Genomic DNA, 25252 nt, shown 5'->3' on the forward strand with positions numbered 1-25252 from the left:
GCCACAAATGAGGCTTTGTCATTTACAGTTTGCAGCCAACTCCAGCTCTTCTCTTGCAGATTTTCGTAGAAGGAAATGGATTGCAGACATCCCCGAAGGTATGTCTTGAAGGAGTCCCAAAAAAAGAAGGGTTATTATAGGGTTTATTAGCCGCTAGAAAAACCTGTAGCTGATCGGGGATTCTATCTTGACCTTTCATAAGGGTAAGTCAAATAGGGTGCATTTTGCCGGTGTGTTGACTGTTAGCAGGTGGTATCAGAGCAAGGTCCGCAAAAAGAGAGGAGTGATCAGATACTGAAGTAAAAAAAAACAACTTTTCCCATTTTCCCCCTAAAGTAATGTAAAAAAAAAATTAACATAACTGGGTATAGCCGCCTCCATAAAAGTCCAAACTATTCTAATATAACGTAATTCAATAATTTTATTTTATTTTTTTAAAGAATTGCTGTTTTTGGTTCGCTTAGCTCCCCAAAAATGTTTTAATAAGAAGTGATCAAAAAGTTGCATGTACAGTACCCAAAAATGGTACCTATAAAAACTGCAGCTCGCCATGTAAAAAAAAAAACAAGCCCTCACACCGCTCAATCGACAGAAATATAAAAAAGTTCTGGCTTTCAGATTATGGTAACATAAAACCAGTTTTTTGGTAATAAATAGTTTCCCCTTTGTAAAAGTGGTAAAACATAAAAAAAACCTATATACATTTTGGTATTGCTGTAATTGTATTGAATAAAGATACCATGTTGGTTTTCACCTCACGGTGAATGTCGTAAAAACGAAATCCAAAAAACCATGGACGGATCACTGTTTTTTGCCCATTTTAACCAACAAAGAATTTTTTTTTTCAGTTTGTCAAAACTACAATTCGTCCCGCAACATGCAAGCCCTCCTACGACTATGTCGATGAAAAATAAAAAAGTTGATAAATGAAAATTAGCGGGGTCTCCGAGGGGTTAAGTGTGATATTTTTAAGTGTGATTATTATCATTTATTATGTACTTTTTGTTCTGCGGTTTAGACTTTTTACCCCCCTTGTTTTCTTTTTTCCTTTTTTTGTTTTCCCCTATTTCCACTTTCATCATTGGACTCTGATATGTTTTGGCACGGCGCTGCATTATTTGACTGAATGCAATGCTTTTTCTTTCTTAGTTGGTGCCTCTTGCACTTCTCCTCTATTGAAGTTATAAAAAGTTAATAAAATGCTGAAGTTTATATATAAAAAATCTAATTCTATATTGAATATGGGGACAAGACATTCACGTCTACTAAGATATCAAGATAATGGAATAAGTTAATAATCTTCATTCTAGCCCCATTCATCTTGGAAATGAGAATGAAGTTAATGGTGTCTATTTATCTAACTTGACTTTCTGCGCACAGTATGAGAAGATCAATGTTGCAGATGAAGGGAAAAGTTTAAATTGGAAATTGTCAGACATCAAATGTTCTAACTTTTTAGATGCTTTACTCCTATTGCAAGATGGAAGTTGGTAAAGAGAATTTCCCATCTCATAAAGTGATGGCATAGAGATAATCTTTGCCATTACTTTCTGATCGCTGGGGGTCTGACCCGTGGAACTCCCACTGACCATAAATATGAAGGGGCCACAGCGTTGTATCCCCTTTAAAGTTTTCCCTGCAGAGCAGTTTCCCAGCCATGGACTGTGCATGGAACGGCAGCACACCCCCATTCGCTTAAATGGGGCCAGGCTGCGTTTTCCTGCACAGCAGCCCTCCACGGACACCCAGTGTCAAATACATGGGGCGGCAGCGCTGAGGCCTCTTCGTACTCAGGATTATTGGGGTCCCAGTAGTCGGACACCCTCATGATCAGGAAGCTAGCGATATGCCATCATTTTATGAGATGGGAATAACTCTACACAGAAATTTTTTGTTAATGAGACCACGCTACCAAAATCTGCACTCATTTATTTGTTTTTACAACTATGTTCTATGAGGGTCCATGTTCTTGGTTTAGAAAGAAGTAGCAAACTGTTCCACATTGAAGCTTGAAGCATTCCTAACTTTCTGGTGGCCTTTCAAAATAAGCTGTCCTATGTGTGTTGCTGACGAATAACACTATTTCTGGCCATTACAGGAGCTATATTCAGCATTATTTAGCCTTTTTCCCCTCTGCAGGCTCCATTTCGTATTCTCAGTTGTTTCTGAGCTAGTGAGCGGAGCCTAACTGCTATCATGTCTTCTATACACTGCACACAGATAGGAAAGCAGGATTCTTGTATCTACCACATATATAGAAGCAACAGCATGGAGGAGATTATACAGCAGTAATGAGCAGTGTAGCTGTGAATCCAGTACTGGGGTGACAATAAAATATTACCAGCATGTCTGTCTTTCTCACTCTGCTCCTTGCTCCTCCCCTGCTCACTCCTCCCCCCTCCATAGAGTTGTATGCAGGGTGTCTGTGTCTCTCACTCTCAATTTTTATTTCTCTTCTCCCCCCTCTCCTCTCCATAGACCTGTATGGGCAGCATGTCTGTGTCTCTTTCTCCTACTCTGTTCCCTCCACCTGCTTCCCCTCTCCATAGACTTGTATAGGCAGGCAGTGAACGAACACCCGCCCACCTTCTGCAGCATGTTAATTCTGCTCAGTAATCAGGGACGGACTTTGCATAACACAAGGTGGACTACATTTTATAGGAAGGGAGACACCTAGGGACAGTAACTTCCCACAGAATTTGCATAGATAATACAATTTTTTTTTTTAACTGTAAGTAAATTGCAAAGTTTATATATATACGGTATACTATTAGATTATCATAAGTTGTTTGAAAAGCTAGTGTTCATTTAATTGTAGGTTCGCAAAAGACTTTTGTTCAACAGCGCTACTGCTTAGGGATGTTTTTGGTGCACTTTCAATTGAGGTGCCTACTAAATGTCCCTATGGAGTGCAGCTGTTAGACCTTAAGGTCACCCACTCTACACCCCATAAAGGGCATTCTTGAGAATATACACTGCCTCCCCAGTTCAACTGCATAAGATGCTGGCAGTATGAGAAGAATCTAAATCGCCAAGAGTGTTTTTGACAATACTGGATGGCCACTGACCAAAGTCGATTCAACCGGGTAAGAAAAGACAAATTCTTTGTATAAATTCTGTATAATTAGATTTTTATCACCAACACACTGCTTGGAAGCCTTGACATGACTTTTAACATCTCTGGTGGGACTGTGGGTGGTGCCTAGAAAACCCATAGACATGTTATTTATTGTTGTCTCTACATTGATGGTCCTTGTGGCCGAGGTACAGGTTTGTAAGAGTATCTGGTTGTTCGATGAAGATTCTATGGACATCTCCTTTTCGCCTGCCAGGACATGAAGTTAGCAAAATGCTCCGCTAGAAAGGAGTCATCTGCAAACTGCAGTCGACTACCATTAGTAATGAAGATGTGACCTCTCTCCGTGTGTGCATAATGTGTACTGAGATAGTCTTGTGTGTAACAAATGTAGATAGGTTTTAAATTAGGATTTCTTAACAATTTGCAAGTACAGAAAACTGGTGGGTCCAAGTAATGTCCCTGTGGTGCCATTCGGGAGACCAAAATGACGTGTTCTTAATGAGCCTACTTCCTTCATCCTCCTAATCCCTCGTGGCCAGTCCGCTTCAAATATAGGAATCCTATGAGATTCTGGTCTACAAAGAAGAACTTTTGTTTGGAATTCTGAGAGATATGATTAATTTTTACATACAGGGCTCATTTAAATGACGACTTTAATGTATTTCATTTTATAATATACCATATCGGTGGTTCCCAACCAGGTTCTTGGGGTCCCTAAAATGTAGTCCGACGTTCCCTGCTAAGTAGCAGATCTGACATCGATCGTGGAGATACTCTAGTGCACGCTGGACGGCACAATTGCTGAGGCAACCCTACGACGCTCAGAGTATCATGCATGGCTCCTATTAATTAGATACTCACCATAGGGTTGCCTTAGAAACTGTACCACCCAGCGTTCACTGGAGCATCTCCACGACAAATGTCAGATCCGGTGGGAGATCGGACTTGGAGGGTCACTTTTTAAGTGAAGGGCAGGCAATGCTTGGTTAAACGTTTGAAGATGCCTGGCAAGAAGTGGGCATACCATTCAATATGTCTGAGCCATGTAATGTTTTATAATGGTGCCAAAATAAGTGAAATGCGTGTTGTGATGTGACGCATATGGCCCAATGGTGTTGTAGTGTATATAGGAGAGACTATGAGAAGTGTGTGTGTGTATTGTCCTTGTATTGGGGTTTCTGTGTACACATTTCCAGAAGTAACTCATTCATGATTGTGGTAGGGGGTCTTTAGGATGGGAAAACACTTAGGGGGTTCCCTCGACACAAAACGGTTGGGAATGACTGTATTAAAATTTGGTGCCGCGTGGCTGTAGCAAGTATCTGAATCCTGTCTGATGAGCTGTAGGATCCAGGAATGGGGGGGCATTGGGTTAATTATATATTATATTACAACATTAAAGGGGTTGTCTGAGATTCTAAAAAGGTCTACTTATTTTGTGGAACCAGCGCCACTGTTATCTATAGTTTGGAGTGGTCTTGTTTTTGAAAAAAAAAAAAATATATGTATTCTATTTCTATTCTCGGACAACTCCTTTAAAGCTTATTCAGCGCTTAGTTACACGAGCTTACAATGTTGAACCCCTTGAATCTTATAATTTTACAGTATCCATAAAACAACACGGTCACACAAGTGAATGGTTTTCCGGTAATGACACAATGTGGTACAAACTGCTCCGAGAGGGGAAAAAAAAGTCTTCATTAGGAAACAGTCTTTATCAAATTGAGATATAAAAAAAAAAGTGTTATCATCATTACAGCGACTTCCCCTCCATCTGAGAATAATGAAATCCTTTTTTCGAGATGTCTTCTAATTGCATTACTTTTCTATTTAATCTCATTGAAATTCGTAATGGTAGCTTAGCTGGGTGGCAATTTACTGTACAGTCTGCAGGAATTGCAGCTCCGGAGACCTAATGAGAGCCAGTCAAGCCACAAATTGCTGAAGCTAATCGTGACCGTGATCTATGAGACTTCAAGCCTTTGTCTTTGATGGCGCTATATATTACAGAGCGGAGAGAACACAATAGAAGGACAGTGAGGGGAGAGAACATCAGTCTATGCGCTGTACGCTCTGTAGAACAATTGACTTGGTGTTTGCAGTGTGAGTAATGCACAGCCATTTCGTTTTCCTTTTTGTTCAAGTTACTATTCCTTAAAGGGGTTTTTCCCACTTTAGATATTTATATATGATACGAGGGAACCCCACCTATCAGTAGAACAGAGGTCCCTTGACCCCCATTCTACAAAAATGATGCCATCTAGACTAAATGGAAAGGCGGCCAGACATGTGCGCAGCTCTCTCCATTGAACTAGGAGAGTTGCAGAGACCACCCCAAACTTTAGGCGAAAACTACCAGCTACACCCACGGTGGTAGCCTCCACTTTGTTGTACTTGTTCTTTCCTATTACATAATTCAAGGGTTGAAAAAATAATAATAAAAAAGTGATATATATAACCCTGAGGGCATCCTTTTCGTCTCGTCCCCTCTCCGATTTAGTGCTGGACCGGGTGAAACAGGAACTTTGAGGAAAGGGGTGGGATTTAGAATCTTCCCTTGTTTTGTCTGCAATGGAGTCCAGTTAAGTGAAGTTTCTAAGCTGCCACTGAAGAAAAGGATGGAGGATTCCCGTAAGCAATAGACTGTGTCATGTAGATTGATGTGTAGTCATGTGTCTACCCCCCCCCCACTCGTTTTTCAGGTTCAAAGAAGCACTCTTTATTTTGCACATATATTGCTAACTCACCAGCTCCGTTGCATCTATGCATTTTGAACCCTTTTTATTATGGGCAGCTTTGTCATGTGATCAAAGATTCACAACCAATACAGACCATGCTCTCACTTGTAGACCGGAGGTCAGTCTCTCCTTTTGTGGCTGACTTCCTGTGAGCTACAGGAGTACATCATCACCTATGAAATCCCTCCTGGCAGCTCTGAGACTCCTACCCACCCAGCTTAACCTTCCTCTTTATGACTATATGCATATAGTGCTGCTGAAGAGATCATTTCTGCCCTATATAAGGGAGCAGAAGTGCAGTGATATAATAGGTAATTCCATACATGGTTAGATGCAGAGCTATAAAACTCCCCTGAATCTCACTAACTGTCTATACTATGTGTGAGTGCTGTGTGCAGAGAGTCAAGTGTATGTCTATGAGATGCTATTTCTCACTGTCTCCTGCTTGTAAGAGCACTAGCAGGAGGAAGGGTAGACCGGCTGAAGCTGCATCACATAGGATACACTGAAAATCAGCAGTGTGAGGACAGCAGTTCTCGGTCACTGATCTATGACTTGCTGCACTTAGATAGGACTCAGAGCAGAACAAGTGCAGTGTGATGAGACTCCCCCCTCCTCTGCAAAGCCAGAAACATGGGACATGTAGGTTGTGTTAGGCGGTACCATATCAGTGGGGAAGAAGGAACGAAAATGGCAAACAACTCATAAATGACAACTCAACTAAAACCGGCATACACAAGAGTCTACCAGGGCTACCAACCGTCCGTAAATTCCTGGACAGTCTGTAAAAATAAGGGTTGTCTTTCCAGTGTCCGTAAAAAAATAATTAAATTGATGTGTCCGTGATTTTTTTGGAAGTTTGAATGAGGTTGTGCCATTTATTGGGATTGTAATTATCATTGGTTTAGAGGTCACAGTACACGCTGCTAATGTGTTAGTTACTAGTCTAAGCTATAGACATATATGACTTATAATCTTTATGATTTAATGTGGTTTTCCAAATGGTCTGTAAAAAATGTTTTACCGTCCGTGATTTTTGGATAAGTTGTCAGGTTGGCAATCTTTTTCTCTACAGTATTCTTTAATAATAGCCTATACTGCACTATATAGGAAAACAAAAAGCTAGAGTGCTGCTTTAAATTGAGGTTTGTGGGTTAGTTTGCAACTTAAATTTGGAAGATATTATAGAATTTTATATATCAATTGCTGTGTATGTATGTTATGTATGTATGTGTGTGTGTATATATATATATATATATATATATATATATAATCTCTTTCTACTGTTTCCATTAACCAAGCTTTACTTTTATTGCTTTGTAGAGAAAACGTCGCCATTATTGATCGTCACTCAATATTCATTATTACTGTGACTTAAGGTCAATTAAGGATTGATATTCACTAATGAAATTAAGTCTCTAAATTAGCAGATGGGGAATATATATAAATCTGGTCAGTGTATGGTTATTCACTGGTCGCAGAATTGCATTGGAAATTTCACTTCTACGTGGAAAGATTTTCGCTACAAACGATAATGAATTGCTAGTGAATGGCCAGAACGGGTTACCGCACACGTGTACAGGAGGCGTATATATATATATCTGACGATCTCTATAAAATAAGACTCGCACTATATAAAAGACCAGTTTGCCTACTGTATGAATGTGAAGACCATTTTTCATATTTTATTCCTTTACTGGTATATGATAGTTTTTGTCACGCTCCCTGCTGCTGTAGCTGGTATGAAGGGTAGGAGAGGGTTAGGTCTGGGAGCCGCCTGTCACTCCGCTGTCCTAGCTCATGATTGGCTGAGAACCTATCTATTAGTTCAGTCTTCTGTTTACTCATTTTTCCTGGTATCCTTGCAAGGTATTGATTAACCTCTTAGTGATCAGCCTATTTTAGACCTTAATGACCAAGCCATTTTTTACGTTTTTCCATCGTCTCATTCAAAGAGCTATAACTTTTTTTTATTTTTGCGTCGACATCGCTGTATAAGGTCTTGTTTTTTGTGGGACAAGTTGTCATTTTTAACAGCACCATTTTGGGGTACATAAAATGTAACTTTTATTAACTTGGGGGGGGGGGATAGAAAAACTGCAATTTCGCCACGCTTTTTTGTGTCTTAAATTTACACCGTTTACCGTGTGGTATAAATAACACAATAACTTTATTCAGCGGGTTGTTACGATTGCAACGATACCAAATTTGTATGGATTTTGTATGTTTTACTACTTTTACACAGTAAACGCTTTTTTTTCAAAATTATTTATTTATGTTTCTCCATATTTGAAGATCCATAACTTTTTTATTTTTTCGCCGATGTAATTGTAGGAGGTTTTTTTTTTTTTTTTGCGGAACGACTTGTAGTTTTTATCGGTACCATTTTGGAGTAGATGCGACTTTTTGATCACTTTTTATCACATTTTTTTTAGGGAGGATTCAAAGAAAACAGCAATTTTTGCATTATTTTTTATTTTATTTTTTACAGCGTTCACCGTGCGGGTTAAATAATGTAATAGCTTTATAGTCGGGGTCGCTACGGACGCGGCGATACCAAATATGTGTAACTTTTTAACTATTTTTTTTTTTTTATAATAAAGCAGTTTGTAAGGGGAAAATGGGTTTTTCTTTTTTTTTTTTTTACTTTTTATTAAACTTTTTTACTAGTCCCACTAGGGGACTTTACTATGCGATTATCCAATCACTTTTATAATACACTGCAATACTTCTGTATTGCAGTATATAATGCCTGTCTGTGTTTAAAACGGACAGGCATCTGCTAGGTCCTGCCTGCGGCATGATCTAGCAGGCATTCGCTACAGGCAGACCTGGGGGCCTTTATTAGGCCCCCGGCTGCCATAGAAGACGCAGACACTCGGCGATCTTATCGCCGGGTGTCGGTGGGATGAGAGGGAGCTCCCTCCCTCTCTCCAAAACCACTCAGATGCGGCGCTCGCTATTCAGCACCGCATATGAGGGGTTAAACGAGTGAGATCGATACTGATATCGATCTCACCCATTGGAGCAGGGAGATTTATCTGAGATTTTATCTGAGATTTACCTGCTCTGTTTATTTATTCTGATGCAGTGCCGTAAAAAGGCTATTGCATCAGAATAAAGCCCGTTAGTGGCCGCCGTAAAAACACTATGGGGCGGTCACTAACTGGTTAATCTTCCTCGTTCCTTCTGCTAGTGTGCTCTGTGTTTTGGATTGTTTCCTCAGGTGGGTTTATGTGTTTTCCCGTTCACCTAATTTTTCATTCTCCGCTACTGCTACTGTGTAGTTCTTTGGACTGTTTGGCTATTCTCCTGTCTGCTGATTTGGTACTGTTTTGACCCTCTTGGTTTTTGATGCGGCTTTAGGATAAGTTCATACGCTGCATAAAGGTGCACAGTGTATCCGCCCTGGCGGCCGCAGAGAATTCCTGCCCAGAAAACTGCACCAAATTGTAGTGCAGTTTTTCAGCCGGAATGTCCGCTGTGGAAAACATAAGGGGAAAAAAACGGCCGTACTTACCCTCTAACGTCCGGCATACCCACATCCTGGGATGACCAGTGCAGACCCGGAGGCCGGCCCGCACAAAGATGCGCAGAATTCTGGGTATGTATAAGATTTATTTTTATGACTTGCGATTTTTGCGGCAGAACTGCAGCTTTTCCGCTGCAAAAAACGCAACATCTGCTATTTGTTGTGGGTTTTACCTCCCCATTGGATTCAATAGAAAAAATCTGCAAAAGCAAAACCGTGATTACGCAAATACAATTGACATGCTGCGGTACACAGAGCCGCACCGCAGGTCAACTCCTGAGCAGTTTTTCCGCTTATAATTTAAGCAGCGTGTGGATGAGATTTGATCAAATCTCATTCACTTTGTGCTGCGGATTTTCCGCAACGAAATACATTGCGGGAAAATCCGCAGTATTTACGCTACGTGTGAACTTAGCCCTAATCTGTTTATGATATTGGTTATGGTTTTTGCTCTGACACTGCTGCTCTGTTACTGACATTTGCTAGTTTAACATTTCTACCTGTCCTGCAACATATTCCTTACCACCATCAGGGATACTCGGCATTTGCTAGCCAGGCTCCGGATAGTGGGTTCACCCTTATCAGGGCAGTTTATCTGCTTTAGGCAGGGCCACGGTACTTTGAGAGGGGTCACAGGGCTAGATCGCCACCTCTTTCTTTTTTTTTTTTTTTTGAACAACAATTTTTTTATTTTTTCAAACATAACAAATCACATCCAATACATTTATCAAAAACAGACATTTTACATTGGATAGCATTAAATAGAAACAAAGCAAGGTCTTTTTTTATTTTTTTTTATTTTAATACCACTCACAGCAATGATCTACTGTGTAGTTTCCCTTCTGTCCAAAACTTTATTGTACCATTGTGAACCTTCCCTTTTCTGAAAACCATAATCTTTTGACTTGTTATCCTTAGTTTACCTTATTTAAGTGCCAAGGCCTAGCTTCGTTAAGCCCTTTTTAATTTGCCCAAAGTCCCTTTTAGATCTTCCGTGAGATACCACATTGTGTACTTAAAGCTATTTACTACCTCCCCAATCTCCGCATCTGGTAATTGTTCAAGAAAGGGCTTCCATTTCCCAAAAAAACCCGCTGTTCTTTCCCCTTTGTGCTTTGCTGCTTCTATCTTGTCTGAGAATAGACAAATTCTCATTTGTTGTGTTATTTGTGTTAGCGTCGGTATGTCTGAGTCCAGCCAATGTCTCAACAAGCACCTCTTAGCTATGATAAGTATGATATGTACCAGGGGGGGGATGTGTGTCAGAAGTCCCTCTCCCACCCTGTCAGTTGAGTTTGCTTGGTGAAAGAGAATTTTCATAGGATCCATTGGGAGTGTGACCCCCCATAGCGTTTGTATGTAGTCTAACACTATTTTCCAGTATCGCTGGGTCTCCGGGCATGACCATATGCTATGATATAAATCTGTGCGTGGTTGGTTACATTTCGGACATGCTTGTAGTCTGTCAAAATTGTCTACATTGGGTGGTATATTAAAAGCGTAGATGGCCGCATACATTAGTTTGAATTGTGACTCCCTCCACACCTCATTCACTACATGTTTTCGAACCATTTCCCACCCTTTCAAGATGGAAGTATTTATGTCCGGTATGTTCACTATTCGTCTCCAGTAAGGGAAATGATTCCCCGGACTCATTTTTGTATATAAATCTTTAATTGTTTTATAAAGTTCTGACAACGACTTCCTATGTGTTCCTTCTCCTATGATCACATCAAAGGAATTATCTACAATTTCTGGTTCCAGGTTTCTTACTAATTTAGTACAGAAGGACTTCACTTGCAGATACTGTAAGAAATGACACGGTGATATCCCAAACTCTCCCACCAACTCAGGCAAAGTTTTTAATCTAGGCTCTGTGGCATGCAGTACGTGACCTACTGTCTGTATCCCCTGTTGTTTCCACGTGGTGAAAAGGGAGCTGGAACTCCCGGCCGCAAAGTCTATATGAGACCACAGTGGCAGATGCTTGGAGAGCTGGAATGATAACCCTGACTTTTTTCTCACTTCCTTCCAACACATAATAGTGTCTCTCAGTAGTAAAGAGCCCTTCACATGACTCGGGAGAGATGCTAGCTTGGTATGTAGTAGTGCAGTGAGATCATACTTTCCTGCTAGTGCACTTTCCAATGCCCAATTTGAATAATGTTCGGTGTGATGCATCCAATCCAAGACATGCCGGAAGAGACTGGCCACATTATATCCTCTCAGATGCGGAATATTTAAACCCCCCTGCCAATGATAGCCATGTAATTTAGCCAAGGAGATGCGAGGACGTTTATTTCGCCATATAAATTTTGAGATAGCAGTATTGAAATTTTTAACATCTTTATGTTTCAAGAGAACAGGTATAGTTTGTAGTGGGTATAATAATCTTGCAAAAGATATAATTTAACCAGGTGGCATCTCCCAAACATTGAAAGCGGTAATGTCCCCCATCTCTCCAGTTCTCCTTTTATTTTATTAAACAACGGTTCAAAATGTAATTTATAAAGGGATCCTGGTGATTTCCCTATCTGAATCCCTAAGTATGTGATGTGAGTCTTTGCAACCTTAATGCCCCTTTCCTGTATTTCTCGGTCCCTAGAGAGATTATACGCTGACAAGCTCAGTATTTCACATTTATTTTGGTTTATCTTGAACCCCGTAAAGGACCTATAATGTTGAAACAATTCAAAGATTCTCTGTAAATGCTGTGTTGGATGCTAGAGAAAGAGTAGAATGTCATCCGCAAAAACTGCGGTTTTAACCTCTTTTCTCCCTATTGCTATTCCAGTAAACAGGTCCTCCCGTTCTAACGCACGTATTAATGGCTCTAACGCCAGATCAAAAAGTAGGGGTGACAAAGGGCATCCCTGACGCGTTCCCTTGTGTAATGTGAAAGCTTGGGATCGAAATCCCGGTGTACACACCACTGCCGTGGGAGTATTATACAGTGCTTTTAAATATACTCGGAAACTACCTTTTAGATTAAATTTATCTAGCACCTTGTTCAGCCATCGCCACTCAACATTATCAAATGCCTTTTCTGCGTCTAGCAGCACTAATGCTGGATGGTTGGATGGCGATGGCCAAGCCTTAATCTCATCCATGACCCCCAAAACCTTCCTAATGTTAGTCACCGCAGCTCTTCCCTTAATAAATCCCACCTGGGATGATCCCACCAGCTGGGGCATCAGAGCTGCAAGTCTATCCGCCATGATCTTGGATATCAGTTTCAGATCTTGGTTTATTAGCGAGATTGGTCTATACGACCCTGGTTGTGTGGGATCCTTTCCTGCCTTGGGTATGACTTTTATGTATGCAGTGTTTGCCGCTGCTGGTATGCCGGTACCCTGTAATAATGAGTTGAAATAGGATAATAAAGTTGGGGTTAATTGTTCTAATAATATCTTATAAAATTCAGCCGGGTATCCATCAGGCCCCGGGGCCTTCCCATTTGATAAGCCTTTTATAGTGTTTTGCAGCTCTTCTAACGTTATCAGAGCATTCAGATTTTCTAGTTGCTCCGGAATCACACTAGGTAAGTCTAAATTTGAGAGGAACTGGCTCCCCCTTGTGTCTTCTACTGACAGATCTGTTTCGTACAATTTCTGATAAAAAGACCTTAGAGTGTCATTTATTTTCCTAGGGTCAGTGTGCAAATGCCCTGTGTGATCTGCTAACTTTGTTATATGTGTCCTTGGGCGATATCCTCTAGAGAGCCCTGCCAGCAGCTTTCCTGCTTTATTTCCAAAGCGAAACAACTCGGCTTCGTAAATTGATCTACCGAATCTTTCTTTCTTGTCTAACCATTCTTCAAAGTTTCGTTTGGCTGTTACCCACTTGTATTTATTGTCTGATGACGGATCTGTCAGGAAGAGAGAGTAGGCCTTTCTAAGCCCATCGCCATATTCCCTGTATTTTTGATATGTCTGTTTTTTTTTGAACGAAACATAACCGATGAGCCTCCCCCGCAGGACTGCTTTAGCTGTTTCCCAGAATAAGACCTGATCTGTTTTATGGGCTGCATTCTCAGTTTCATATTCCAGCCACCAACCTTTCAGGATGTCCTTAAAGCCGTCATCTGTTGTTAGAAAGGTTGGAAATCTCCAAATAAAATCTCCTCCTTTTGGGTAAGTATCGGCCAAAAGTAAACACATAGGGGCATGATCAGATATGATCAAGTCCGTAATGTCTGCCAGTTCCAGATTTTGCAATAAATGCGAGCTTAGAAAAATATAATCCAGTCTGGACCAAGATTTGTGACATGCTGAATAATAAGTATATTCCCTGCCATCAGGATGTGTATGTCTCCAGCTATCTCGCAATTGAGTGACCCGTAACAGGTCAGGTAATATCCCATCTGTGGCCAGTGGTTGTGTTGGTGCACTGCGCAATCTGTCCTCATCTATTTGCACGACCGAGTTAAAATCCCCTCCCACTATTTTCTTCGCGTTTGTGTCCGCCAAAATAAAAGATTGAAGTGTTTGGAAAAACTGACGATTATTTGAATTTGGTGCGTATATATTATAGATACTCAGTTCCCCCATCTGTGTGTCTAATAAAATCTGTATAAGACGTCCCTCTGAGTCCACCTGTTTAGAGCATAACGTGGATGTCAAATTCTTATGTATCAGAATCATTACCGCGTTTTTTTTGTGGCTAGCTGATGATCCGTAAATCTCTCCCACCCAATATTTCCGCATGCGAAAAAAATCTGCCTCCTCTAGATGTGTTTCCTGAAGTAAGGCTATATCTGCCTTCAACTTTGCTAGGTGTCTCAGTACCATAGATCTCTTATGAGGGGACAATAGTCCCTTAACATTCCAAGACACTATTTTCATAAAAGCCACGCGTGTATGAAGGTATGATAGTTTGCTTTGTTTCTAATCTTGTACCTTGTTAATATAATGATATATGTCTGTTGCCTCAAGAATTCAATGCTAGATTTCTCTATATGTCTGTTATTTAACATTAAACCAAAACTATTAACATCAATATAACCGTCCCTTATGTCCTCCAGGGACCCCACTTCATCATATTCTTGTACTTCACTTTCTTCTGACATGTGACTTTCACCAATCTACCTTGAGATATAGAACGTCAAACACACATAACCTCACATCAATCAATATGTAGTTTCAGTATCTCTCCATGCCTGCCCCCTTACACAAAAATCGCTTATTTCGGATATATTCTCCCGTTAAGTCACAAAATGTCTCGCATATAGTGTCATTAACTACTACAAACCTGTATAAAGATGGCATATTTTCTATTTCTTCCCCCCCCCCTTTTTTTTTTTATTTTTTTATTTTTTTTTCCTTCCCCCTCCCTTTGCCTTACCCATTACCCTTGCATCTGAAAGAATAAAAGTTTCCAGCTTGCTACAGTCCCATTTTTTCTTGATCTTTTCACACTCGTTGCGTTGTTGACCGCGGAGCTTGCATTTGTCTCTTTTCCTTTGGTGTTTGGTCTCCTGCCGAGTGCGTCTTCACCTTCTGATCTTTGTCTATGTTTCCTCCTGTATCGGCTTGGGTATTTTCCCTGAGCAGGTCCCGAAACACTTCTTCTGCTTCTTGATGGTCGTTATAGGTCTGTAGGGTTCCACCCGGAGTAGTGACTCGTAGAATCGCCGGATATTGTAACTGAAATTTAAGTCCCTTCTTATGGCAGTGCATATCTTGCTGAACAGCTTGCGCTTTCTAGAGACTTCTGCCGAGTAGTCACCAAATAACATCACTGATATTCCGTTCAACTTTGTCGGCCCCTGTCGCGTTTTGTACGCACGTAATATGGCTTCTTTGTCTGAATAGTCCAAATATCGCACTATGACCTGTCTGGCCTTCTTGTTGTTGAAACCAGATTGAGGTTGCTGATACTGGCGGTCTGGCCCCACTCTGTGCGCTCTTTCAACTTTACATGGGCCACTCATATTTAGGACTTTGGGTAGGTCGTATTCACATATGCGTTTTAAATGTAGCGCTGGTATGCTTTCTGGGAGGCACACTATTCGAATGTTGTTTCTTCTTGACCTATTTTCTAGGTCATCTAGTTTAATAGCCATCCTTTGTTTCTCATTTAGCAGCTCTTGTAATTTCTCATGCGTGTCTGCGGCTTCATCTTCCAGCATTGACACGCGCTGTTCTACTTCATCTAGCCTCGTGCCATGCTGGGCAATATCTGCTTGTAGTGTTTGAAGGGAAGCTGCTATTGCAGTTGCCAGGGTGTCCTGAATGTCTGGCGTTATTCTCTTCGCCACCTCAATTGCCAGTTTTTTATAATTTATCAGCGTCGCCATACCTGACACTGACTCTGTTTCCACCCCCTCCTCATCCGATGGCAGATCCTCTAGGTCTGATGAAGGACGGCTTAACGTCTGCTTCTCTTTGCGAGTCACTGGCGGCATATTTGACCGTTTAGACTCTGGTTTTAGTCTCCCTTCTATCCGACTTTGTGCTGTTTGACAATATAAATCTCTGTCGCTTAGTGCAGTCCCACTGTAAGCTTCGCCACGTGTGCAAGATGGCGCCCGTCACCAGCAGGAAGGGGGAAGAGCACGTGACAATGGTGCTGCGAGGCGGGATGTCGGCACCACCGCTCGGGTTATATGCGGTGAGTACTACTTTTATTGGCCGGTTTGCTCGTTTCTCCTAGGGGTCTGAGGTTTCCTTCACTTGTCTGTTTATCTCGTGTAGCCTCCCCTGCTCTTTTCTGCTCTGTAGCGCGAACCGGAGATACTACTCACTGCGCTTCTGTTTGTGGGGTGTTTGTCTCCTCAAGACTGCTCCGTAGTCTCTTTCGGTGTGCTGTCGGTCACCTCTTTTTGCGATGGTGTGTCTTCTCGGTCCTGTGCGCTATGGTAGTCGGTCTAACTTGTCAGGTAGATCAGGAGAGTTCTCCGTTGCGTCCTCACATATCAGCGCCGGAACCGGAAGTCCGCCACCTCTTTCTGAGTCGGGCAGCTAGCGCCAGGTCTGGCAGCGGGTGCACGTTCTCTGGACTGGTTCTTTCCTCAGTCACCTTGCAGTTTAAAGTTACAGGCCCCAAAGCCTGAGACTGCACTACTGAGAGATTCTAGTGAAAACGTTTTGATGTGTCCGGTCCAGTGTTGTCATGAAGACCCTTATGTGGGGCTATGTTATGGAATATAATTTTTAGTAAATAAAATATATTTTATTTGTAAAATTATTTTTTTACAGTTATATAAATTTATTTTTTTGTTTTCTGTTTTTATTTTTTTTTATTTTCTTTCTATTGCTATATAGGGACATAACTGTGTAACAATTATTTTTTACATACGATATGTTGGCACAGTCCTGTGCATAGCAATATTCAATGACGCCTATAAGCAATTACATGAGACAACCCAAGATTACGCTTCCTTGGCTGCAGTGTCAGGATTGTATTAGCGAAGTGTCAGGATTCTGAATACACATCACGTCCTGGCTGGAGGTAATGTATATTCATTATCAGGACACTGCAGTAACGTTATAGTGTGTGTATGAGTCTGCAGATAGCGATATAGCTATATCGCTATGTGCTGTGTAAATGAATGGGGAGAAGTGTATGACGCTGATTGGTCACTGATTGGTCAGCGTCATACACTTCTCTCCACAGAGCCCACTTGATCAAAAAGTAAAACACGCCCAGTTGTTCATTAAGAAACTCATTAGCATAAAGCTAAAATAGGTCATAACCATCAAAAATGATCGTTTTTCTAAATAAAAAACACTGCTGTAATCTACATTACAGCGCCGATCACATCATGTACAATATAGGCCACTTATGAGGTGACAGAGCCTCTTTAAATAGGCGCCATGCTGTCTCCATAGGGCCCCCCTTCCTTTGTACAATGCTTAAATCCATTCAATTGGACAGACTGGAAAAAACCTCCGATCCAATTGGGGCAGGTGCAGTACTAACGAGTTCCTTATATTGGACATATCTGTTACAGTGCGGAAAATATGCAGCGCCCGCCTGTGACGGATTTATCTGTAAGGCTATGTTCACACGCTTAGCAAAAAAACGTCTGAAAATATGGAGCTGTTTTCAAGGGAAAACAGCTCCTGATTTTCAGACGTTTTTTAAGCAACTCGCGTTTTTCTTAGCGTGTTTTACGGCCGTTTTTGGAGCTGTTTCCTATAGAGTCAATAAGAAATGGCTCAAGAAGTGACCTGCACTTCTTTTTTGTGAGCGTTTTTTTTTACGCGGCCGTTTTTCAAAACAGCCACGTAAAAAAACGGCCCGTTGGAACAGAACGCCAATTTTTTCCATTGTAATCAATGGGCAGATGTTTGGTTGCATTCTCCTTCCGATTTTTCAGCCGTTTTTCGGCCCGAAAATAGGCCGTGTGAACATACACTTATTGTCTGTTAAAGGGATTAATTAGATTGTATGAGATAACAAGGACAGTTCTTTTTTTTCAGGAAACACCCCCGCTATTGTTTGAGGCAGGGTTGAGGGGTGGTTTGAATCTTTTTAACATGCCATCAACTCAGAATCCATTCTGGGATATCGGTCTGCAGATGCTTCCCTCTATAGACAGATTATTAATTCTACAGAGACTGACCATTATATCTATATGAGTGATAACGTTTCTGGGCTCATGGGTTGTTTTCAGAATATACTGTAGACTACGGATGTAGCCATCTTTATCTTGCGGATGTAGCCATCTTTATCTTGCGGAAGTAGCCATCTTTATCTAGCGGATGTAGCCATCTTTATCTTGCAGATGTAGCCATCTTTATCTTGCGGAAGTAGCCATCTTTATCTAGCGGATATAGCCATCTTTATCTTGCGGAAGTAGCCCTCTATCTTGCAGAAGTAGCCCTCTTTATCTTGCAGAAGTAGCCATCTTTATCTTGCGGATGTAGCCATCTTTATCTTGACTCATAACTTGCAGTGTGATATCACACAACAAAAGCCATGAACCGGTTTCCGACCGCTGGCTGTGTGTTTACGGCTGGCGGTCGGGGTCCTTAGAACAACACCAGCTTTCCCTGCTTCTATCTTCTCTGATCCTCAATGAGCGCTGTGTATATGAATAGCGGCAGCTGGTCACATGATCGCCGGGTGCCGTTAGTGGCAGACTGCTGCTGGATCTTACTATACCCAGCACAGCCCCATTAGTGACAATTGTCACTATAAGACTTCTGTGCAGCCCCAGTTACAGTGGAAAAACATGGTGTAAAAGAAGAAAGAAAAAAAAAAGATTATTTTTTTTGGGCATGTAAAACGCGGCGAAAAGGCGTTGAATAGACGCCGTGTGAACATGGCCTTAGTTGCCTCATAGGCAAATTGTGTTTTGTCATAAAATGTACCTGCCACCTACTAGGGCAAATATTTTTGTTTTTCTTTATTTTTTGTTTATTGTGTTAGAGACTCTTTTTTGTGGGCTCTGCTTGGTATTTCAGCCCTCCAACTTCAGCTGTAATACCAGACGCAACCCATGGATAGGCGTGGCGCTGTCGGGAAAAAAGTTGACCCTTTCTTCTAATCTAATAAAAACCTTTAAACCCTGATTTTGCTGAGAAGAAAAGAAAAAAAGCAAATGCAAACACTGAGCTGAACGTTATAGTTTGCATATGTTTATTACTGATAAACGACTTCTACAAAGCCCGTAATCTAATTATGAAAACCTGCAAAATGGCAGCAAGAAAGATGAATGCCGGATCCGTGTTATATAAATGTAATTATCCGTTTCTTGTTCCCCAGGTACATTTTCTTTTCATGTAAAGTTGAATTTCCGTCAGATTCTCGAAAAGGAAATAAAAAGAATTTGTAAGAAAGTTAACAATTCTTTTATTGCTCCTGGCAATTATTCCGCACACCCACACACGACTATTCAGCTCTGCTAAATCATATGAGAATGTTTCTGAAATTAAGAAGAGAATAATTGCACGCAGAAACTGTTTTGTGCTAGTCAGTGGTCAGTATGAGTGAGCCGTAGCCCGGAGTAACAGCAGACCAATAACAATGTGCTTCATTATCAACCCGGCTGGTTCGTTAATCAAGTCCTTATGACAGAACATGGTTTGTTTTTTTTCTATTTGGATTAAGCCGGTAATAATAAAGGAATTATCCACCTTACAATTTGACACCAGGATTTTCTTGTCATGAATTCAGTGGAGCAGAACAGGCTCGGAGGCCATGTTGGGTATAAAGATATTTTTTCCATTTGCTGACGTGCAAGAAGGACTAATAGAGGATGGTCCTTATTGTCAGAGCTATGGAAGTGATGGACTTATTCTTGTATGTCTTCGTAATTTACCATCTATGGGTAATACTGATATATGGAGGCACTAAAAAAAAAAGAAAATATATGAATTTAGAGTTGACTACTAGGGATCAGCTGTTCACTGTAGGTCCTGTTTATGAGACCCTCGACAATCCCCTGATATCGTCAAGGAAGGTTGCAGCCAAAGTCGAATGAATGGCCATACACATAATAAGTGGCTGGGTCAAGTCACCAAAAGATAAACTGATCAGCTACTCTGCATACCGAAAATAGACCTCTAGTTTTACAACCGGTTTGACACTAACTGGGGCGCAGAGTCTTTGGGTGACACCCGTTCTTGACCTCACCTCCCTCAAGGAGGTATTGACATTTTCATTTGGATTCCAGGTCGAGGCATCCAGAGTAGTCCCAGATGTCAAGAAAGACGTGACAATAAGACAGATGCATACTGTAGGTCACAGGATAGCCAAGTGGTAGTACAAGGAAGAATCCAAAACAAAACCAGAAAATGGGGCTACGGTCAATATCAGGATGTTCGGCAAGGAAGCTGCCAGGCATAGATCCAAAGGAGTGAAACGGACACGATGGTCAGGACGAAACGAAGGTTCAAACCAGAAAACATAGTAAAATTAACAGAATGCAACAGTACAAACTAACCTGAGACGAGGTCTGGAGGACAAGAGGAGGTTCAAATAGACCATCTGTGTGGATGTCAATAATGGCAGAAGAATGGTGCTCGTCTGCGGTTTGGTGGGTAATACATTCTTTGTTAGATGCTCTCTGCTGTCCCTATTGCCTCTTTAGCACTCTGTGGCCCACTTTGTGAGTTTGCGTTTTCTATCACTTCATGGCTAAGCTGTTGTATCTCCTAGATACCTCATCTTCACAATAATAGCACTTGCAGGTGACCGGGGGAGATCTAGCAAATAATAACAGCATTTACAGGGGACTAGGGTAGATCTAGCCGATAATAATAGCACTTACAGGTCACCAGGACAGATCTAGCCGATAATGATAACAAAGGTGACTGGGGCAGATCTAGCAAATAATAACAGCACTTACAGGTACCAGGTCTGATCTAGAAGATAATAATAGCACTTACAGGTGACCGGGTCAGATCTAGCTGATAATAATAGTACTTCGAGGTCACCAGGACAGATCTAGCAGATAATGATAACACAGGTGACTGGGGCAGATCTAGCAAATAATAACAGCACTTACAGGTCACCAGGTCTGATTTAGCAGATAATAATAGCACTTACAGGGGACTAGGGTAGATCTAGCCGGTAATAATAGCACTTACAGGTGACTGGGGCAGATCTAGCTGCTAATATGAAGTTGTGCCTCCTTTTGCAGCTGTAGTAGTCTCCACTCTTCTTGAATGCCTTTTACACAAAATTTTGAACATTTGTGAGGTCGGGCACTGATGTTGGGGAATATGGTCTGGCTCACCATCGGCATTGCAATTCACCCCAAAGGTGTTAAATGGGATTGTTACACAAAATTGGAAGCTACAATTGTGTAAAATGTCTTAGTATGCTGTAGCATGAACATTGCCCTTCACTGCAAATAAGGAGTCAAACCCTAAAAAACAGCCGCAGACCATTATCCCTCCTCTACCAAATGTTAAAGTAGGCACTATGCATTCTAGGAGGTACACTAGCAGACCCCTGGCATCCGCCAAACCCAGATTCCTCCAACAGACTTCCAGGTAGTGAGACGGGATTCATTACTCTGGGGAACATGCGGCTTCAGAGTCCAGTGGCGCCGTGCTTTACACCACTCCAGCCAACGCTTGGCATGGTGTATGGGGATCTTAGACTTGTGTGCAGAGAACATGGAAACTCATTTTATGAAGCTCTGGACGCACAGTTCTGGTGCTGATGCAACTTCCGGAAGCAGTGTGGATCTGTGTAGAAAATGATGCAACAAAGGATTGGCGATTTTTATACACTTCAGCATTTGGCACCACACTCTGTGAGTTGTTGTTGGTTGAGCTGTTGTTACTTCTAGACGCGTTATTTTCAGAATAACAGCACTTAGAGGTGACTAGTGCAGATCTAGCAGATAATAATAACACTCACAGGTGACCAGGGTACATCTAGCAGATAATAACACATACAGGTGACCAGGGCAGATCTAGCAGATAATAACACTAAGGCCTCGTGCACACTTCCAACACCGTTTTCACAGCCGTTTTTGACGGATCCATGTGCCCGTTTTAGCGGCCGTGTGCACTCCGTGTTTCCGAGCGCCGAGCATGGTACTGTCCAGGGTGCTGAAAGGAGATAAAAAAATAAATAAATAAGTTCATACTTACTTTCCTCCTGTCTGGCCTCCAGGGATGACGTTTCATCCCATGTCACCGCTGCAGCCAATCACAGGCTGTAGTGGCGGTCACGCACGTCAGGATGATGTCAGATGGCCGGCCTCCAGGGATGACGCTTCATTACACGTGACCGCCTCTGCAGCCAATTACAGGCTGTCGCGTCACAAAAGAAGGTCGGACTGGAGGAAGAAGAGGGACTTGTCACCAAGACAATGACCGGGTACGTATGAACTGCTTTTTATTTTATTTTTAATCCGCAGCCTCTTTTCTCTATCAGTGATTGATAGAGACAAGTGGCTGCCGATTAGTGTAATATATCTGTAATGTACTTCTGCCTGCCCGGCCATTGCTAGGCAACGGCTCCGTCACACACGGACGGCACACGGATGCCTTTCGTGTGCCTTCAGTTTTTTTGACGGCCCCATTGACTTGCATGGGCCTCACGGTCACGGAATCTCGGACCAAAGTAGGACATGCTCTACTTTGGATCGGAATGGAGCAACGGGACCGTCAAAAAAACTGAAGTGTGCGTGGCCCCATTGAAATGAATGGGTCAGTGTGCTAGCTGTCAGAAAAACGGCTAGCACCCTGAAGAAAAAGACTGAAGTGGGCATGAGGCCTTACAGATGACCGTGGCAGATCTAGCTTCTCACAAACTCTTTTGGTAAAGGTGGCATCCTATGACAGTGCCACATTTAAAGTCACCGAGCTCTTCAGTACGAACCATACTACTAGCAATGTTTCCTATGGAGATTGCATGGCTGTGTGATTGATTTTATGCATCTGTTTTCAATGGGTGTGGATGAAACATCTGAACTCAATAATTAGGAGGGGTGTCCACATATTTTTGGCCATATAGTGTAAGATGATCTTCGAGTTGTATTTTGGTATTTGGGGGGGGTTTCCACAACGTTACTGCAGCAGATTTTACCTCTTCTACATTGAAAATAGTAAAATGCGCAGTGAACATCCAGTACAGAGTGAATTTTCTCCGGTCTTAAAAATCAGTTAACATTGTTATAAATATCTATTATTAAGACGTCTCTCAATGTCTGTGCGTTGCTTTGCTTTTTTTATATCCTATTTAATAACTAATAGTGCCAAATTTCTGAAGAAAACGACAGGAAACAGAAGAGACTATTAGTTATTAACCCTTATATTTCTGCCATGCCTGAACTCGACTGTTTATGCCCATTGGGCCACTATATTGGTGGAAAGGTTGGTTACTAGGATACGTTTGTTTCATTGACTCCTAATAGACAAAGCCATTTGCCGTTAACTCCATAATATAAAGTCTGCATGATGTAAAATACTTATGCATTCTTATGAAAGTCGTGAGTCCCCTGAGATGAAAATATGCAGCTATTCTCTTTTCCAAACCTGCACGAATTCCACCGGCACAGTCAACCAACTATCTTACAGGAGCAACAGTGACACCAGATGGACTGGAGCTAGGATTGGGTGTATAGGGGCTCAAAGCGAGAGAGATTCCTAACCAGGGGCAACAAGGGACCAATGGTTGAGAATCAACAATATAAAAATTATGGATATTCGAGCCATTCCTCCATGGACTGACCACCGGGGACTGAGACAAGGGTCCAGGGGGGAGCTCTGGAGGAAATGACAAACCTAGTCCAAGAATATTAGAACATCATAACCCTAATGAGAAATGGGGATAATCAAAAACTGGGGCACGGGACAAGGAGTGGCCCAAGCTATGTGGGTGTCTATTCCAGAATTTAGGCATCTGTGAAGTCAATGGAAGGGATGCCAATCTCGAGGGACTATGATTCTTATCCAACCATAGTGGATCAACCAGGGTTTTAGATGACTTTCTTCCTCACATCAATTCCGGAATGATTAATTTAATATGACATTAAGTTACAAACTCCCCAGTGTGACAGATGTACGTAATGGAGGAGATCTTGAAGCAGACCAATATTATTCCACAGCACTATAAAGTGTAAGAAAGAGATAGTATGAATAGGAATGTACTTGGAAGTAACACCGGAGACAATAAATTGGATCCATTTATCCTACTTCATCTTTTAATGACCTATCATGTCATGTTTGATGACTCCTCTTATGAAGGCTGCAAATCCCTCAATGACCCTCCAACATCCCGGTCATGTCATTTAGGTTTGTCTTATTACACTTAATCCATACAAATAACTGTCTGATGGATTTTTATAACCCAATATAAAGGGGATTTGGCAGTTCACGCCCCCTCAGCCAGACCACAAACATTAAAGTGTAGAAATATTAGTGGTAAACAGCAGTGGATAAAGGAAGAAGATCCTTGTGGTAGATCACACAAGCGATATCTAGTAAATCTGTCCCTACTAAGAGCTTCATTTGGGCACCTAAGCATTGTATATCCGGTGTTTTCAATGGTTGCGGCCGCCATTGCGGTGGCCATGCTTGCACAGTTCTATCTATACATTGAACGATGGGTATGGCCAGGATCTTGAGAACGTGCATTGCTAGGGCCTGCGCAGTAGCTCCTGGCCTAACCTCCTCTCTCCTGCTCTATAGAACTGAATAGGACGGCTCCCGTGCATGCCGTCTTCTTCACTTACTTAGAAATACGTAGGGCGAAAACCCAAACCCTAAAGAGGGAATTATTGTATTTTTGGCCCATCGTGGCATGTATGGTAAAGTGCTAATTTTGTTGCATTGGGCCAGAAGGTGAAGTGGCCAGTCTTGGCTCTGTATTCATACTGTACTTATGTTGTGTTTCACTTCTGTGTCTTGTCAGGCCTCTGTATTATGTTGCAATATAATGTTTATTATTGGTTTGCAGGAAAGAGAAGCCAAGCATGGCCAATCTAAACTGTTGGCGCCGGGATGTATGGCCCGGATGTCATTTTGTCTGCTTTGCCACGCCATAACAGGCTGACTATGTTCAGTGTGGCTACGCCGTGTCGTCACCTTGGGGCCAGTGCCTAATACATAAAGCTGTGGTTTTTCCGCCAGGCAGTGTTCAGTTTTGGGTGAAAGATTGGGAGAGACGTAGGATGCGTTGCACAAGAGAGAGGGTGTCGGAGAGCTGCTGCAGAAATATTGGAGAGCGGAGTCTAGCTACGAGTACAGATGGCTCTTTTTGTTGGACCTGTGGCAAAGATCCTGAAGCGAGATGCAGGTAACGAGCTGGAGACTAACCACGGATTCGTGAGTCGTGTGAGCAGTGGTGTGTACAGATAGAAGCCTTCTCAAGTAAGCAGTCAGCCATTTGCAGTCTACTAGGCCAGCTACTGCCGAGGGAGGGGCACACTTGGTACTGTTGGCGATAGACAAGCAACCATCCATCTTAATTTGCATGGACGGACCCTGTTTT

The sequence above is a fragment of the Rhinoderma darwinii genome, chromosome 5 (genome assembly GCF_050947455.1).
Source record: "Rhinoderma darwinii isolate aRhiDar2 chromosome 5, aRhiDar2.hap1, whole genome shotgun sequence".
Lineage (NCBI taxonomy): Eukaryota > Metazoa > Chordata > Amphibia > Anura > Rhinodermatidae > Rhinoderma > Rhinoderma darwinii.